At 40.4% G+C, this 17,382-nt stretch overlaps 1 non-coding gene across 1 annotated transcript; it reads right to left on the reverse strand.

Annotated features, from left to right (window-relative positions):
• Positions 1-5,247: 5,247 nt before the first annotated feature.
• Positions 5,248-5,411, reverse strand: LOC118574924. The gene has a single exon (XR_004943799.1). It is a non-coding gene; the product is annotated as a U1 spliceosomal RNA (small nuclear RNA).
• Positions 5,412-17,382: the final 11,971 nt, after the last annotated feature.

The raw sequence follows: 17,382 nt of genomic DNA on the forward strand, positions 1-17,382 counted from the left end.
AGACCTGGTTCGGAAGCATGGCTGATAGCAGTTAGGCACAGACTCTGCAGGGCAATTTGTCAATAGTCATCAAATTGAAACTGCATAAGCCACCATTATTTGTATTTCTATAGTTATGAATAAACACTGTATGACTTGAATATGTTTCAGAAATGATAACTTTTTTTTTTGAGAAAGGACAGTTCATTTGAAGGGGATAATAGGAGGAAGTTTTTTTGTGTATAGTCTTTTGAATTTGATAGTTGGAACCATATGAATAAAGAACAATTACTAATTAATTTAAACCTAATCAACAAAATAAAAAGCATATGGCTCTGAGATACCAATACACTTCATATGATATGTACTGTACAAGGTTATCTTTCAAGGATGTTCATCACAACATTATTTACCATGGCAAATATCTAAAGAAAGCTGAAATAAATAAAAAAAAAAAGTCACATGAATTATTACCTTGAGGGAGAGGAAGAAATGCATGGAAGGAGGAAAACAGTAAACTTTTACGTTTTTCTCCTTTGTTTTCTGTAGTTTTATTTTGCATTGTTAGGGAGTGAACCCAGGGCCTGGTACAGAATAGACAAGGTCTATACCACTAAGCTATGTAGTGCACTACTAGGCCCAGATTTTAAGTAATCTAGTACTGTGCTGTATAGTTGAATTATTGTATTATGGTGAAATATATATAACATAGAATTTACCATTTTAATTATTGTGTTTACTTTTGAATGGGTTTTTATTTTAATGAAATTGATTCATGTTATTAGTATATATTCATTGTACATAGTGATGGACTTCCTAAAGACATTTTAATTCATGCATATCAGGTGCTTTGACCATGTAGACACCCCCATGCTCTTTCTTTTCTCCCTCCCTGCTCTTCTCATGGGTGCCTTTCCTTTTCCCAAATAGTCTCCCTTCTACTTTCATAACAGATATGATTTTATACACATGAGTATATATTTATTGATATATAAAATACAGTATCCACATATGAGAAACAAACATGCGATATTTATCTGAATCTGGCTTATTTTGGTTAATATGATGATGATGATGATGATGATGTGTGTGTGTGTGTGTGTGTGTGTGTGTGTGTGTGGCTTTGTGGTACTGGGGATTGAACCCATGTTGCACAATCACTCTACTGCTGAACAGCATTATTGCCCCATGCATTTTAACTACTTTCAAGTTACAGTTCAATGACATCCCTCCAGTCCTTTCACATTGTTTTGTAACCATTGCCACCATCCATCTCTAGAACTTTCTTATCTTTCCAAACTAAAACTCCACACTCACTTTGTTGTTGTTGGGGGATGGGGTTCTTCGTTTTGCAGCAGATAGCAACTAATACAGGTGCCCATCTGTCAGAGTGCAGAGAATGGTGTAACTGTGGAGTGCTTGTCCCTAATCAGACATCTATATCACGGATGCCCATCCTCACATGGAATATTACAGAACAGGGGGCATAAAGACTGCTGCAAAAAGAGTGTCTTCTGGTTGCCTGCACAAAACCTACATAAGATCACTGAGTGGTGGTGACAAACCCCTCTAAACCCAGCACTTAGGAGGCAGAGGTAGACGGATCTCTGAGTTCAAAGCCAACTTGGTCTACAAAGGGAGTTCCAGGACAGCCAGGGCTACACAGAGAAACCCTGTCTTGAAAAACCAAAAAACTAACAAACAAAAACCTCCACAAGACCAAGCTAGTCAAAATCCCACATGGATAGGGGAAGGAGTCAGGAAACCCAACCCCTAGCTGCGGAGCTTTATCTGTTGGGTGTTGCTGGAGTATGGAGAGTTCCATTTTCTTGAGAGAAGTAGCCCAGTTAGGGAACCTGTTCTCCAGTGTATGGCCCTACATCCATGCACCTAAGCTGTACAGCACTGATTGCACATGGAGTTGGGAGAGCAGAATAGAAAATTATTTGGGGTGAGGAAGAGGACCAGGAAGGGGTGGGAGAGCAAGAGTGATGATGGAGGGCAGCAGGAAGAGATGAGAAAGAAAAAAGTACAACATAATATATGAATATGTCATAATGAGACTCATCATTTTCTATGCTAACTTTAAAATAATAAAAATGTAACTTCTGAAAAACTGAAAGGAAAAATAGGTGGGACCTGGTAGTGAAGGCCTGTAATCACAATATTTGAGAGGCTGAGGCAGGAGGGTAATGAATTCTAGAGTCTGGGCCACTAAACATGACTCTTTCTCAAAATAAAAAAGTATAAAAGAGAGCCAGGGATATAGATTTTCAGTAAAGTGCTTGCCTGGCATTCAGAAAATCCTGGGGTTCTCCAGCACACTCCCCCATACATTATACAAACAAAACCAAAAATTACCTGCAATGGTTTCTTAAAAGTTTTTCCTGTGAAATATTTAAATACCATAGGACTTATCTGCTCCTTGGAAGTTTGAAATAATCAATTTACGTATAAAAATGGTCCTGGACCTTTTTTTGAAGTGAGACTCTCTGATAGGTATAATTCTTTGAAGAGAAGCTTTGAAATGTAAAAACTACCATAATCCATTTAAAATAGATAGAGGTTTTTTAAATGAACAACAAAAAAATCAGGAAAGAAAGAGTAAAGGTGACCATTTTGTCTTCTCTTAGAGGGTAAATCAGAGACAACATTTCCCTTTTGAGCTGGACTACTGAGAATTATATAGGCGTATGCTAACGTCATAAAAGTATCAGCTAGTACAAAGAGCAAGCCCCTGTTCTCTTGTTTAGAAGATTTGTTTTCAAAGGAAACGCGGGCTGGAGAGATGGCTCAGCGGTTAAGAGCACTGGCTGCTCTTCCAAAGGTCCTGAGTTCAATTCCCAGCAACCACATGGTGGCTCACAACCATCTGTAATGAGATCTGGTGCCCTCTTCTGGCCTGCATGCTGTATACATAATAAATAAATAAATCTTTAAAGGTGTTTGCCTTTGGAAATTGACCTGTAGGCAAGTGGGAACCATTAAGTAGCCTTGTAGACATAGTTTTCTAGGCTACTTTTCAAAAAAGAAAGAAAGAAAGAAAGAAAGAAAGGAAGAAAGGAAGGAAGGAAGGAAGGAAGGAAGGAAGGAAGGAAGAAAGAAAGAAAGAAAGAAAGAAAGAAAGAAAGAAAGAAAGAAAGAAAGAAAGAAAAACAAGGTAACAGAAAATGGTTTCCTGGCTTTCTGTAGGGGGAGGGGACTCAGGCTGTGCACTTTCTTCTGGGGTTTTCATTTTTACTTTGGTTTAAATTATTTTGCACCTAGAAATGGTAAGGCTCTGGTATACTGTAGCTCATACCTAGTTTAGAATAAACATAGCTTCTTAAACCATGGGTCATAACCCCATATGGGATTTCATAACTGTGAGGGTTACAAAAAACAATCAGCAATAATAAGAGGTTTCTGAACAAGAAGAGACAAAATTTTAATTTAAACTCAAATACATAATGAACCCCTGGTGTTTACATCATCAACCTCAGTACAGCCTTGTTTCCAAACACATGCCATGTGCACGCTGCACGGTACATGCTGTCACACCATTCACACAACAAACACTTCCCTGAAACACTGAGACTCGAACTCAGCACTACTCACTGTATGCTGTGAATTGCAGTGTTCTTACTGCACATATAAAGTTTTCTGTCCTATAGAAACATAATGGTCTAATTATGGAAAACAAAAATAATATTTCTCTATCATCATTCTTCAGCATGTGAATATTTCATTAGTATATCTTTTGAAAATACTGTGTCAGAATATTTGATTTTTAAACTTGCTCTTTGAGTTGCTGATTTGAATTTCCCCTTTTAAAGGGGTTTTTAGGGCTGCAGAAATGTCTCTGATGTTGAGAGCACTTACTGCTCTTGCAGAGGACCCAATTTGGTTTCCTAGTACCCATGTCAGATGCCTCACAATTGCCTATACCTCTAAAGGGAGGTGACACCTTCTGGCCTCAAAGGGTACCTACACATGTAGTATATACTCACACAAACACGTACACGTACACATAAATAAAAATAAAAATAAATCTTTAAAAAATATTAGATGACTTTTGGCCTGGGACCAAAACAGAATTTCCAAAATTTTCTAAAATGGCTCCAAACATACTTCTGCCATTTTGTACAAAACAGCATTCATAACATTGATAATTATAAAGTCAAAATATTAATAAACTCTGAAAAATGTTGAAGGTGCTCTAAGTCCTACAATGCCAAATATCCAACCCCAAGATTTAATTCTTTATGTAAAAATAAATAAGAACATCCATCTCATTAATGTAAATTTGCTTTCATCTTTAATAGATGATAAAATTATGTATACCAAAGACTTAATTTCAAATATTTAGTAGTCACTACCAGTAACTGTTTCATCTGTGTCCCTGTTTTATATGTCTATGTACTTGGGGGTCTTGTAAAGATATATTAGGCTAGAAAGGATCATAAGTGAGGAAAGGTTATGAAGCCCTGAAATAGAAGATACCTTCTTTTCTGGATTTCCCCTCTTTTCATGTTCAATGGGCTTTACCTAGAATTATGCAAATCTGCATTTACCATCAAGTCCCATTTTTACTGTGAGCAAAAAAATACATCTCCTGGATATGTTTATTGCTTATAAATTAATTTGGGGGAAAAACTTAACTACTAATCTAGATTATTCTCTATGATCCCTCCCAACACATGTAAATACACACACACACACACACACACACACACACACACACACACACACACACACCTAAAATATGCCTCTAAATGTTATATGTCGCTCCACAATTACACCAGGTGGAAGTAATAACAGAGCAGTTTTGACATAAAACAGAACATTCTGATAATCAGAGATAGTCAGATTTATACAGAATCATCTCACCAGGAGGTAATGTCTATGTTACTGGAACTGGAGTCTCAGCATCTCACAAAGAGGTTTTCAGGTCATTCAAGCACCCAACGGGGCCTTAGAAGCATCCCAGTTCTCTTACCTGAGAAATTAAAAGAAAAAGAGAGGTTTCTCTAGCTTGAGGGCAGAGAATGAACAGAAAAAAGATTCAATATTTGTCCTCCTTACCCAGGTAATTTTGTTTAACCTGGTGGTCTCTTATTCCATCCATTTTCCTGCAAATAACATACTATATAATGTACAAATATTCTATTCACCTGCTCATGGGCATCTAGGCTGATTCTATAATTTGGTTACTATGAACAGTGCTGCAAATAATGTGGGTGAGCATTATCTGGGCAAGGCGGAGCACATCTTTTTTTTTTTTTTTTACAGGGGAGAGTGCGAACACAGTCCCCGACTACCACAAATTATGCAGTTGAGTTTCCTGCATTTGGGGAAATCGCAGGGGTCAGCACATCCAGAGTGCAATGGATAAGCCTCGCCCTGGGAAAACCACCTTCGTGATCATGGTATCTCCCCTGCCAAGTAAGTATGGAGCACATCTTTAATCCCAGCACTCAGGAGGCAGAGACAGGCGAACCTATCTGAACTTGAGGCCAGCCTGATCTACACGGGGCATTCTAAACCAGTCAGAGCCACAGGTAAGATTCTGTCTATAAAAAAATGTTTTTAAATGGATGAGCACAGGCCTCTGTTATACTCTGCTCTTGATTCCTTCAGATATACTTCCAACAGAAGTAGAGCAGAGCCAGGTATAACTTTGGTGTAACTTTTTAAAGGACTATGGGGACTCACTTACTTCCATTCACAGGAACAGTGTATAAGCGTGCCCTCACATCCTGGGAAGCATTTGTTGTTGCCCAACTAGAGTAAGATGAAGTTTGAATGTAGTTTGATTTGATGGCTAATGATGCTGAACTTTGGTGTATTTTTGGAGAATGGTACTTTTTCTTTGCAGAACTGTCTGTTCCAGTCCACTGCCACGTCTTTATTAGATGACTTTGTGCTTTGATGTTTTAATTATTTTTTTAGTTCTTTATATATTCTGGATATTAATCTCCTGCCAGATATATAGGTGGCAAAGATCTTTTTCCCATTCTTCTACCCTAATTGTTTCTTTTGTTGTGAAAAACCTTTTGCAATTCATACAATCCCATTTGTCAAATCTTGCTACAATTTCCTAAGCTGTTACAATCCTATTCAGAAAGTTACTGCCTATTCCTAGATCTTGAACTGTTCTCCAATAGAAACAAAAGCATGAGAGTAAGCGGGAAACTACTCAGGAAGAGGAAGAAAAGGAACACAGACGAGAGAGGTAATAGAAGCATGAACATGATCAAAGTACATTATACACAGGTGTGGACAGGCCGGACTAAAGCCCATATTTTATACAGTTAATATAAAGGCGAACAGATAAGACAGATAAAACAGAGATCTCTGCTGTCTGGAGAAGGTTCTCTAGGCCTCTTTGATCCAATTGGATCCTCTTTCTGGGACCACATAAATGCCAATCCTCTCCCAAACCTTGCCCAATCTTGAGTTTGGTGGAGCTGAAGAAGCAGCTACCCCACCACTCCCATGTTCATTTCAGCCTTTGCTCCTAAGTACAAAAGGGCTACTTCAGCCTGAGTTGGAGAGTCACTCAAGGGACCTATTCTAATGGATACCCAGAATGGCAGGGACATATTCTCAAGTGCATAAACAGTGCCTCTGAAATATTTGAGGGAACTTGGAAATAGCTTCTTCTCCTGAGTATCCTTTTCACTTCAACAAAATAGAACAGCTCTAACACTGCTTGTTAGGCGGGGGCTAAAGAAGATTCAGCAAGGAGTCCTAAAAGTGGCTAAAACTGCCCTGGATAGTTTCCAATGAGGCCTAACCTGAGTTGAAAGCCTTACAGATCTGAGTGACCCCCTCCCCATCCCAAGTGGAAATTGGATGGGAATGGCCTGGATAGAGCACAGGACAGTGGGGAGTCTTGAGAGGTGAGCTTGGATTTCTGCAAGGCGCACTGAAGGGGAGGGAGTGAGCAGACTTAGGCAAACACATGGAGTGGTAGTGCTTGAATTTCTAGAATGTGCTTCCCTTCACCCTCAAAAATATTTCACTTTGCTTTTGGGACCATCTTTCTGTCATCCTCTTGGAATGGAAGGGGTCTACCACCAAAGCCTTCCCCCTTCAGGCCTACCAATCAAAGTGCAGCAGCCTAGGTCCACCCACCCAGGATGAAACTCAGGATTTGATGAACTCGTGCACTTTGATACTTAACTGTTATTTTGGAGCTGGGACCATCTCATGCCCATTGTCTGCTGGCTGCACTTACTAAGGATGACTCTTGTGAAGTTACTGTGGAAAGTGACCAAATTGAATCAGTGCCTAGGAAGAGGCTATTAAGACCCTCCTGTGACTGGAAATGCATTTAGAGTTCTTAGAAAGGCTCAATCAGAATTTTATTTGAAAGAAGGAAAAAAAAAAAAACAGGTAGCAACAACAGTGTTTCCCTGTGCTGATTCTATGCTAATGAAGCAACTTTACTAGGTTTCCCAGCTACTGAAAAACCAATGCTCAGTGTATTCTGGTTCCATAGTGAATACCTCCCTAAAGTATAGTAAATGAGATTTATGGAGTCTATGTCCGTCTCAGGTGAATTGAGTTCGTCTGTTCCCAGGAGTGCAAGCATCACTGTGCATACAGGAAGTATGTAGGGGAACCTCCTAAATACCAGCTAGTGCAGCAGCCTTGTGAGCTGCCTGTCCCTTAGGACCCTGCCCCAGCCACCACTCCAAGACTCAAATAAGAAACGTTTCTGCAACTTGCTCCCCTTGGAGGGCATAAAAACATCTTAGTACTAACAGCTTAGAGCCTTACTCTTAAGGGGGTTGGGGTGTAGCTCAGGTGATAGAGTGCTTGCCTAGTATGCATAAAGCTCTGGCTTTGCTTCCCTTCACCACCCGAGATAGAACACTCTGTTTAAAACACACACACACACACACACACACACACACACACACACACACACACACACACCCTACTCTATAGTCAATAGTTTCCATTAAATTCTTCAAAGCAGGGAATGGTAGCACATGCCTATAATCCCAGCACTCAAGAGGGTCAGGCAGGAAGGCCTTCGTGAGCTGGAGGCCAGCCTGAGCTACCTAGTGAGAGCCTGCATCAAAACAAAGTTGTCAGAAGAAAGGATCTATCAGAGTTAGTTTAGGGTTGATGAGTCCACTGACATGGCTGGGAGTGGGGACCAGTTTGCAAGGAGAGAAGGGAAGCCAAAAGATGAAGTGAGAGGTTTCTCTTAATGTGAAACACATGATGCTGACCTGGACTGAGGCAGCAGCAGTGGCAGGAGGAGAGAACAATATTATGGACACTAGGAGGAGAGTAATTGTTTCTGTGGAGTGTAAGGATGCAACAGGCCAGAGGCTGAAGAACTCAGGGGGAAAAATCCCTCACTTGGAGTTGGAGAGATTGCTCAGTGGCTAGGAACTGTGTGTAGGCTTCTTGCAGAGGACATTATTTCAGGTGCCTCCCCAACAGCCTGTAATGCCAGTTCCAGGGATCTGACCCCTCTGGCCTCCATGGTAACTGTACTCAAGTGTACGTACCCACATAAACATAAATAAAATTTATAATATTTTTTAAAAAACCAACATCCCTCACTTCAGACTAGTAGTAGAGTGATTGCCCAACATGTATAAAACTCCTGGGTACTGTTCCCAGTACTACAAAAACATCCCTTAAGTTCTCCATCAGGTAAAACTGCAACCTTTGAATATTATTTTTTACCTCTGAGATAAACTAAAATCAGACCTGTGTGTGTGTAGGGGGATGTATAGACAATCCTAGAAAATAAAACCAAATGGGAAACTACAAGGAAAGGGAATCAGTGGCTAAGGTACAAAGTATGAATACACAGATTATTCAAAATATAAATGCACTTAAAATGTAAATATACATCAGTACAATGAAGTCAGTAGCAAGCCAAGCGTGCCGACAGGCAGCCAGCAGTAAATTCTTAACAGTGTTGTTGCCAAACTCCGAATATTTGCTTGATAATCACAAGACAGGAGCCTCAACAGGACAATGCAGGGAGTGCTGGCCTGCTATCTGTGTCCTTCTTCCTGTAATCCTCCAGCAAACAGCTCTTTAACTGCACACATAGCCTCCCTCTTTTTCGTGTACACATCCCACCCCTTTTCAAGGAAAGCCACAAGTCTCAGCAATAATAAAGTCCAGACCCACATTTGAAAACAATATTAGTTTTCCCTGAATTCAGACTCGCAGTGGCTTCTGAGTTTTATGTCATATTGCACAGCCATGCCCTTCTTCTGTCTCTACTGATGCAGAGATCTGAGATCCACACTATAATGTCTTATCTAAAAACAGAACTGAAACCCCACTGACACAAACAAATAGAAGCCAGAGTGAGGAAAGTCAGTATCTGTTGTTTTTGCTCCTTTTCCCATGTTCTTTCCACTTGTATTCTTTGGGCCAGGTCAGATGTTTAGTATTAGTGTACACTAATCCCCACCACCACTTATTCATGGGGAACACATTTCAAGGCCCTCAGTGGATACTTGAACCTGATATATATATATGTGTGTGTGTGTGTGTGTGTGTGTGTGTGTGTGTGTGTGTGTGTGTGTGTGTGTGGAGAGAGAGAGAGATATAATGCTATCCTCCACACATCACACCCGTGACAGAGTTTATAATTTATGTGTAGTAAAAGATTATCAATAGTTAGTACTAAGGGAAAATTATACATTAAAACAAAAATTAATTAAAAAGTGTAAATTCTTCTGTAACTTTTTCATGTAGTAATTCATTTAGTATCAAACTTTGATTGATTGAAACTGTAGAAAGTAAAGGCATTGGTAAGAAGACATTGCTGTAATTTCACGCCCCCCACACACACCTTGAATTTAGAAGATATGCTGTGGAACAATCCTTTTCTACACTATGAATATGTATTACTCTCATTGGTTAATAAAAAGCTGACAGGCCAGTAGCTGAGCAGGAAGTTAGGTGTGAAAACCAAACTAAGAATTCTGGGAAGGATAAGGGCAGACAGAGTCAGAAGTCACCGGCCAGCCACAGAGGGAGCAAGATGAGAACGCCATACTGAGAACAGGTACCAAGACACATGGCTAAACATAGATAAGAAGTCTCCAGGGACCAAACAAGGAGAATCGAAAAAGTGCTGTAGGAATAGACAACAACAGCTAACAGAGGGTTTTCCCTTAGTTTCTGAAAGAATGCGTGGAATTTTCTTCAGATAATCGGTAGTGATTATATATTACATTTCCTTCTGTATTGTTTTTTAATGAAAATAAATCAGTATAAAGAGCCATTATATCATAAGAGATTCATCAAATTAAATCATATTTTTCTGCAAAACTAACTTGTTATTTTACATATTTATTGTTATTTTTCATACAATATATTTGATCATATTATGTCCCTCCCTCAAGTCCTCCCAGATTCTCCCTACTTTCCTACCCACCCACTTTATGTTTTTTCGCTGTGGAAGAAAAATTCTAAGAAAACAAGACAAAAACAAAAAAGACAAAAATCACCAAACTATAACAAAAAAGAAAACGAAAAGAAAAAGAAAAAACATACAAAAACATGAAGTCTGTTTTGTGTTGGCCAACTGCTCCTACACCTAAGGCCTGATCTGGTATGTAGTTGATGTGTCATTCCATGGGAGAAAACTGAGTTTCCCTCTCTCGACAGCTATCAGCTGCCAATAACTTCTTGGTTAGGGGTGGGACTTTGTGCTCACATCCTTGTCTCCATTCTGAGATTTTTGTCTGGCTTGAGCCTGTGTGGTTCTTATGCATGCTGTCATGGTCTCTGTGAGTTCCCATGTGTTATCAGACTTGTTGCGTCTGGAAGACACTGTTTTCTTGGAGTCATCCACTACCGCTGACTCTTGTAATTTTTCCACTTATTTTCCTCCACATAGCTCCCTGAGCCTTGAGGGAAGGGTTTAGTATCTGCCTGTACCAGACATTGCATTAAGCGCTTTGAATACAGTACTAAATTTTATATTTACTTAGTCCAATGAGTATTATAATATACTATTATAATAATTAATATATGGTATTATATAACAATATTCATAATATAATTGTGTTATCCATTGTAATATATAATATACTATTGGAATCCCCATCCTACACATAAAGAAGCTTGTGTACGGCAGTGGTTAATAACTGGCCCAAGGGAGTTAGAGACTGTTCTTTCACGAAGTTTATATAGAATGCAAAGAGAAAACAGTAACTCATAGAGAAGCAGGATGTTCAGCTCTTCTACCACTGTTATTGCCAGTACTGGATGCCTTTGTGATTTGAAGGAAGAAGCTAGAAAGAGAGTGAAGCTACTTGATCTCACCAAGGCCAGAAGGGGATATATCAAGAAAGCATATATATTCAGCTTTTTCTAAGAGAAAGGTACCTTCTTTTTTTCCCTTTTCCTGATTGTAATAAGTTATCATAATATTTTAAATTCATTTTTATTTACTAAACTACTGTGACACTTAACCATCTAAAAGTTATTAGCTTTAACCCATCTGTTTAATCTCTATCCATCTGCTTTCCTTTTCCCTTTATTGAGAATCTCATTCATATATGTAATGCATTTTGATTAACTCCACCCCCTCCCTCCCCTCCAATTTCTCCCCTATCCCCCGACTACTTTTGATTCCCAAGTTCATGTGCACTTAAAAAAAACTCACTGAGTCCTCTTAGTGCTGCCTCTGTGTGTGTGTGTGTGTGTAGGACCATCTACTGGGGCATGGGTAGCCTCTCACTGGCCTAGGCTGTCACGGGGCTTGCCTCTCAGGGGGCTAGCCTCTCAAGGCCTGCAATCCCTGAGGAAAGCTGACTTTCCTTCCCCGAGAAACTCTCAGTTGTCAATAGCTCCTCAGCTGGTAGTGGAATCCCATGAGTCCCTTTCCTCCCCATGCTGGGATTTTGGCTGACTTGGTCATGTATGCAGTCACTGCTGCTGTGAGTTCATGTGTGCAATGTTGCTATCATGTCTAGCAAACACGCTTTCTTTCTCTACAGACATCCACTACCTCTGGTTCTTACAGTCTATCTGCCCCTGCTTCCCCAGTGATCCTGAGCACTTCGTGTCTTCATGCTGACCAGTTGTGAGTCTCTGCATTTATCACCAAATACTGTGAAAAGGGGCTTCTCTGACATTTCTAGGAGATGAAACAGCACACTTCCCGTTCCTCTGACTCTTACGACCTCTCTAACCCTCTTCTGCTATGATCCCTGAGCTTTAGGTGCAGGAATTGCATTGCAGATGTATCAGCTGGGGTTAGGCACCACACAGTCACTTGTCCTCTGCATTTTGATTGGTTGTGGCTCTCTAGAATGGTCTCTGTTTGTTGAAAAGGAGCCACGTTTTTGATGAGGGGTTAGAGGCCACTTACCTGTTGGTATAAGGATAAGTACTTTGCATGTAATCAGGCTTGTCGGTTCTCCTCCAAGATCCATGGCTCCGCTAGCTCTGGGTAGCTGGCTAGGTTTCCAGTACCAAGTATGATTTACCTCTAGTTGAAAATGCTTTAAGTCCAATCAGAGAGCTGTTGGTCACCATCAAGGTTTGTGTGCCACTCTTGCACCCTCAGGGATAGTTTGCCATCTGGTCGTTGTTTTAGTTCACGGGCATTGTAGCTATGTGGGACTACTGATTGCTTCCCTCGCTTGGAAGTGTGTATGACACTTCTAGTACCATGAAATCTAGTCCTCAGGGAGGAGGCTAGAACCAGCTCAGATTCTCCGGGTCCTTCATTCGGGTCCTTCATTCAAAGCACTTGGTGTCTTCAGTAGAGACTTAAACTTTCACCTCTTGGAGGCAGCCTGGGGCAACTGCAATAGCTTAGAATGGTTTGGGACCTTCTTGGACAGCTCTGACCAACAACTCAAAAAAAGAGCTTCTCATGCCTAGTGCCTGGTGTTGGGGGAGCATTGTCAGCCAAGAAGAGAAATTCTCATTTAGACTATGTATGTATATGTACACATAGACACACACACGTGTGTGTGTGTGTGTGTGTGTGTGTGTGTGTGTGTGTGTGTGTGTGTGTAATTTAGGTAGATAAATAATATGATTCTTTATGGCTTTTACGAATGTCAGGAAAAAAACTACACTTATGAAATCTCATCAACCTGACTGCCTAAAAAAGACCTGAACAAGGACAACATCAATAGACATGCTAACATAGAAGAAGGAAATCTCATGGGGCCTCAACCCTAGACAAAGAACCACAAGCACTAAGGCAGGAGAGCTAGAGAAGTACTCTTCCCCAGGAGAGAGCCCCACCAACTGGTTATCTAATACCATATGACTAGCCCTGAAATAATAAATGCACAAATAACTTGCCAACTGAGCAGGTTGTGCTTCTGTATTAATAAATGTGTGCGTGTGTGCGTGTGTGTGTGTGTGCGTGTGTGTGTGTGTGTGTGTGTGTGTGTGTGTGTGTGTGTGAGAGAGAGAGAGAGAGAGAGAGAGAGAGAGAGAGAGAACAATTAAAGAAATAGAGGCCATGAATTAGAGAGAGAGCAAGGGGTGATGCATGGGAAGGGCTGGAGGGAGGGAAGAAAGGGAGGGAAACCAATGTAATTATAACATAATTTCAAAAAATAAGATAGCATATATGGACTTAGAAAAGGAAGCTTCTCTGGTGATAACTGAATGATGAACTAATCTATGGGTATAATGATAATAAATTAGTAGCAGTTTATTAATATGCCATTTAGCAGAATAACAGTATGGGGGTCTCCCCTAAGGCTATATGTTGCATTTGTTTAACTCTGGGAAGCTGTGTTATTGTGCCTGTCTGAAACATCTGATGGTCTAACAAAGAGCTGAATGGTCAATAGCAAGGCAGGAGAGAGGATAGTTGGGGTTGGCAAGTAGAGAGAATAAATAGGAGGAGAAATCCAGCAGAAAAAAAGAACAAGGAGTGAGAAAAGAAGGGGCCAGCCACACAGCCACATAGCCAGACACGGACTAAGAAGGAGAGAAAAGATATGCAGAAATAGAGAAAGATAAAGACCAGAGGCAAAAGGTAGATGGGATAATTTAAGAATAGCTGGCTATAACTAAGCCAAGCTAAAGCTGGGAATTCACAAGTAATAATAAGACTGTGTGTGTGTGTGTGTGTGTGTGTGTGTGTGTGTGTGTGTGTGTGTTTTAGGGGGAACTGGATGGCAGGCTCCCAGCAAAGAGCAAAGAGCCAAAAGAGTTTAAAAAAAAAAACTACACCTATGACCTAGCCAATCATAGGTTTTTGGCCTGTTAACAGTACCAGACATGAGTTCTGTCTTGTAGAGTGGACCTTAAATCCAATAAGAAAGCTTAGTTATTCCCATAACATTTCTAACACTATTGCACCATTGGGGCATATCTTGCCAGACCAGTCATTATTATAACATTCCGGGTATATAGCTGGGTAGGTCCGTTATTTTTAATTTTGTGTGTGTGTGTGTGTGTGTGTGTGTGTGTGTGTGTGTGTGTGTGTTATGTTTTCTTTATCCATTCATCTGTCTATGGATACATAGGCTTCTTCCACAAACTTGCACTGTTGTGAACAGTGCCACATTAAACACGTGGTATGCCGACTTGGATTTCTTCACGCATATACCCAGAAGTGGTATAGCCAGATCATAGTTAGTGGCTGCACTAGTTTACCACCCTACTAGCATCGTATAAAGAATCCTTTTCCCTCATCTTCACCAGAATTTGTTGCCATTTGTTCTCTTAATGATAGCCATCTCAACTAGAGTAGGATGAAATTCTCAATGTAGTTTTTATTTGCATTACCCTGGTAACTAAGCATGTTGAACATTTTTTATATATTTACTGACCACTTATATTGTACTACTTCTTTTAAGACGTGTGCTAATTCACTTGTCCACGTATTAATTGGATGAGTTTTTTAATTCATAGATTCTATCAATAATTACTCCATTGTGTGTATAGGTAGCAAAGATTTTTTCTCCTGTTGTGTAGGATGTCTTTTCATTCTATCATTTCCTTTTGTGTTCACAGGCTGTTTGATTTCATGCAATCTAATATTTTAGTTCTTAAAATTATTTCCTGTGGTATTGGAGTTCTTTTCAGAAAGTCATGCTTATGCTTATATCTTGATTTTCTTTTCTCTTGGAAGTTTCAACGTTTCCCATCTTACATTAATGTCTTTGATGCATTTTGAGTTGATTTTTGTACAAGATGAGAGAGGGATCTAGCTTCATTTTTCTACATGTAGCCATCCAGTTTTCTCATCATCATCTGCTAAAGGTGTTATCTTTTCTCCATCTTTTTTTCTTTTTTCTTTTTTCTTCCTTTTTTTTTCTTCTTCATCAAAAATGAGTTCATTGTAGCCATGTGGGCGTATCTGTGTCCTGCATTCTATTCCATTGATGAGTATGCCTGTTTTTGTGAGAAGACCATGTTGTTTTAGTTACTAATGATCAGTCACCATAACCTGCATGGCTTGGTCCTGGAAACCTGACTCCAGTGGCAAGAAAGAACAGACACATGGACAGAAAATCTTGGGTCAGATGGGACACGTGCACTCTGATAGAGTGGTACCGACTATGGCACAACAACATGGCACCTCAGGCGATCATTAAGTACAGCACAAAGGGAAGAGTTAGCTAGCCTTGGTAGGAGGACTCTGGAGGAGACCAGTCTCAGGGTGTAAACACCCAGAAGGAGGAAGTTGAAGTTGCTAGTTTTTGCCCACACTGGTCAATTGCTCACAAACACTTGCACACAATGTCACCATTACAGTTAGACTAGAGGAAGGCCTCACAGGGTGGAGGGTGGGAGGGGGTTTGCCATTCCCATGTGTCTGAGGCACTGGTCATTGACATGGCTGTGCCCATGTCAAACAGTATGTATTTATTCAGGACTTCTTCACTCATTTACTCAAGGCGTTCTAGGGCCTCCACCGCCAGTAGTTACATTTGATGTCAGATACTGTGATTCTTTCAGCATTGCTCTTTTCCATCAGGGTTAATTTGGCTATTGAGAGGTTTTTTTGTGTTTCAGTATGAATTTTAGGATTGTTTCTTTCTCTTTTGTGGAGGGTGTTATTAGAATTTTGATGGGGATTACATTGATTCTGTAGATCCCTTTCAATAATATAGCCATCACACAATATGGACTCTGCTGGTTCACGAGCATGGGATGTCTTCCTGGCTTCTAGTGTATTCCCAAATCTCTATCTTCTTGTTTAGCCTTTCCTTTTATTTCTTTCACCCCCTTTATTAAGTTTACTCTTAATTGCTTTCTCATCACAATTATTAAATTGGTAAGAAAAGCTCTTGAATTGTGTGTGTTGATTTCACGGGCTCCCTTCCTTGCTGGCCCACCTAGGGTCTCTGTTAGCAAAGACAGTCACTGACAAGGAATGTTGCAGTATGTATCTGTCAGTGTGCATGAAGGAAGGCAATGTGGGAGTACTGGGAGACAGGCACCAGCACGGCTGTTGCTGGGGCCTCCCTCGGGAGGATCCAATACTAGTTACTAAAAAGACTAAAATATTCAAGAAAGATTTGGTTGATAAAAGAATTGCTTAGGAACCAACCAACTGCTTAAAATCTGCCTTGTTTTGCCAAAAGTGGGAAGCATCAGGTTCTGAACGAGTCCTCAGATGAACTTAGGTGAAGAAACCCCGTATTTCTAAAGTGAGCTTCCTTGGACAAGCACTTAGAACCAGGTCTCCAGCCCTGGGACCAAGTTGCTATTGAGACTTTTGGTCTCTCTTTCTGTATCTTTACAACGGAATCCTGTTCCAGGTTCCAGTTAAGGGGGGCATAGACAGGGTGGCGCCAGAAGCCAGGACTCATAAGAAACAGTTGAAGAGAAGATTCAAAGCAATGTAGTTCATATAGCTATGACGGGGTGTTATAAGTCAGGATGATCAGATGGTGTGATGGATGTTCAAGGACAGAATCAGGACCCAGAAGCACATAGACACCATAGGGAGACATATTTTAGCTCAATACCAGAAATTTACTTTCTAATAGAACTGATGGACCATAAGTCAAAATGGACTTTTTGCGAGATGAAGAGGTCCCTAACTCTGGAGGAGTATGAGCTGAGGTGGATGACAATTTTATAGCAAGGCACATTTAAGCATCCCATTAAACTTTGTAGCTAAAACGTTCGTTCCCTGTGTTTAGCAGCATAGTTTCATTCCATAATCCTTGGCTTTTGTAGCCCCGGGCTTTAAAAGGTTACTTTAACATCTGGTAACCAGGTCACACCTAAATATAACTAGGAAATGGATGTTGGGGAGCACTCTTGATTTTCCCATAGGCCCCAATTAAGTCCGTCCATGGCTCTCCTGTCTGCTACCGTCACCTCTTCCCTCTCATACTGCCTACAAAGTAGGACACGGTGCTCTGGTTGCCTGCTTTCCTGTCCGCCAAAGCCATAGATTAGGATTTGGGATACAGAGTCATCAAC

The sequence above is a fragment of the Onychomys torridus genome, chromosome X, assembly GCF_903995425.1.
Source record: "Onychomys torridus chromosome X, mOncTor1.1, whole genome shotgun sequence".
NCBI lineage: Eukaryota > Metazoa > Chordata > Mammalia > Rodentia > Cricetidae > Onychomys > Onychomys torridus.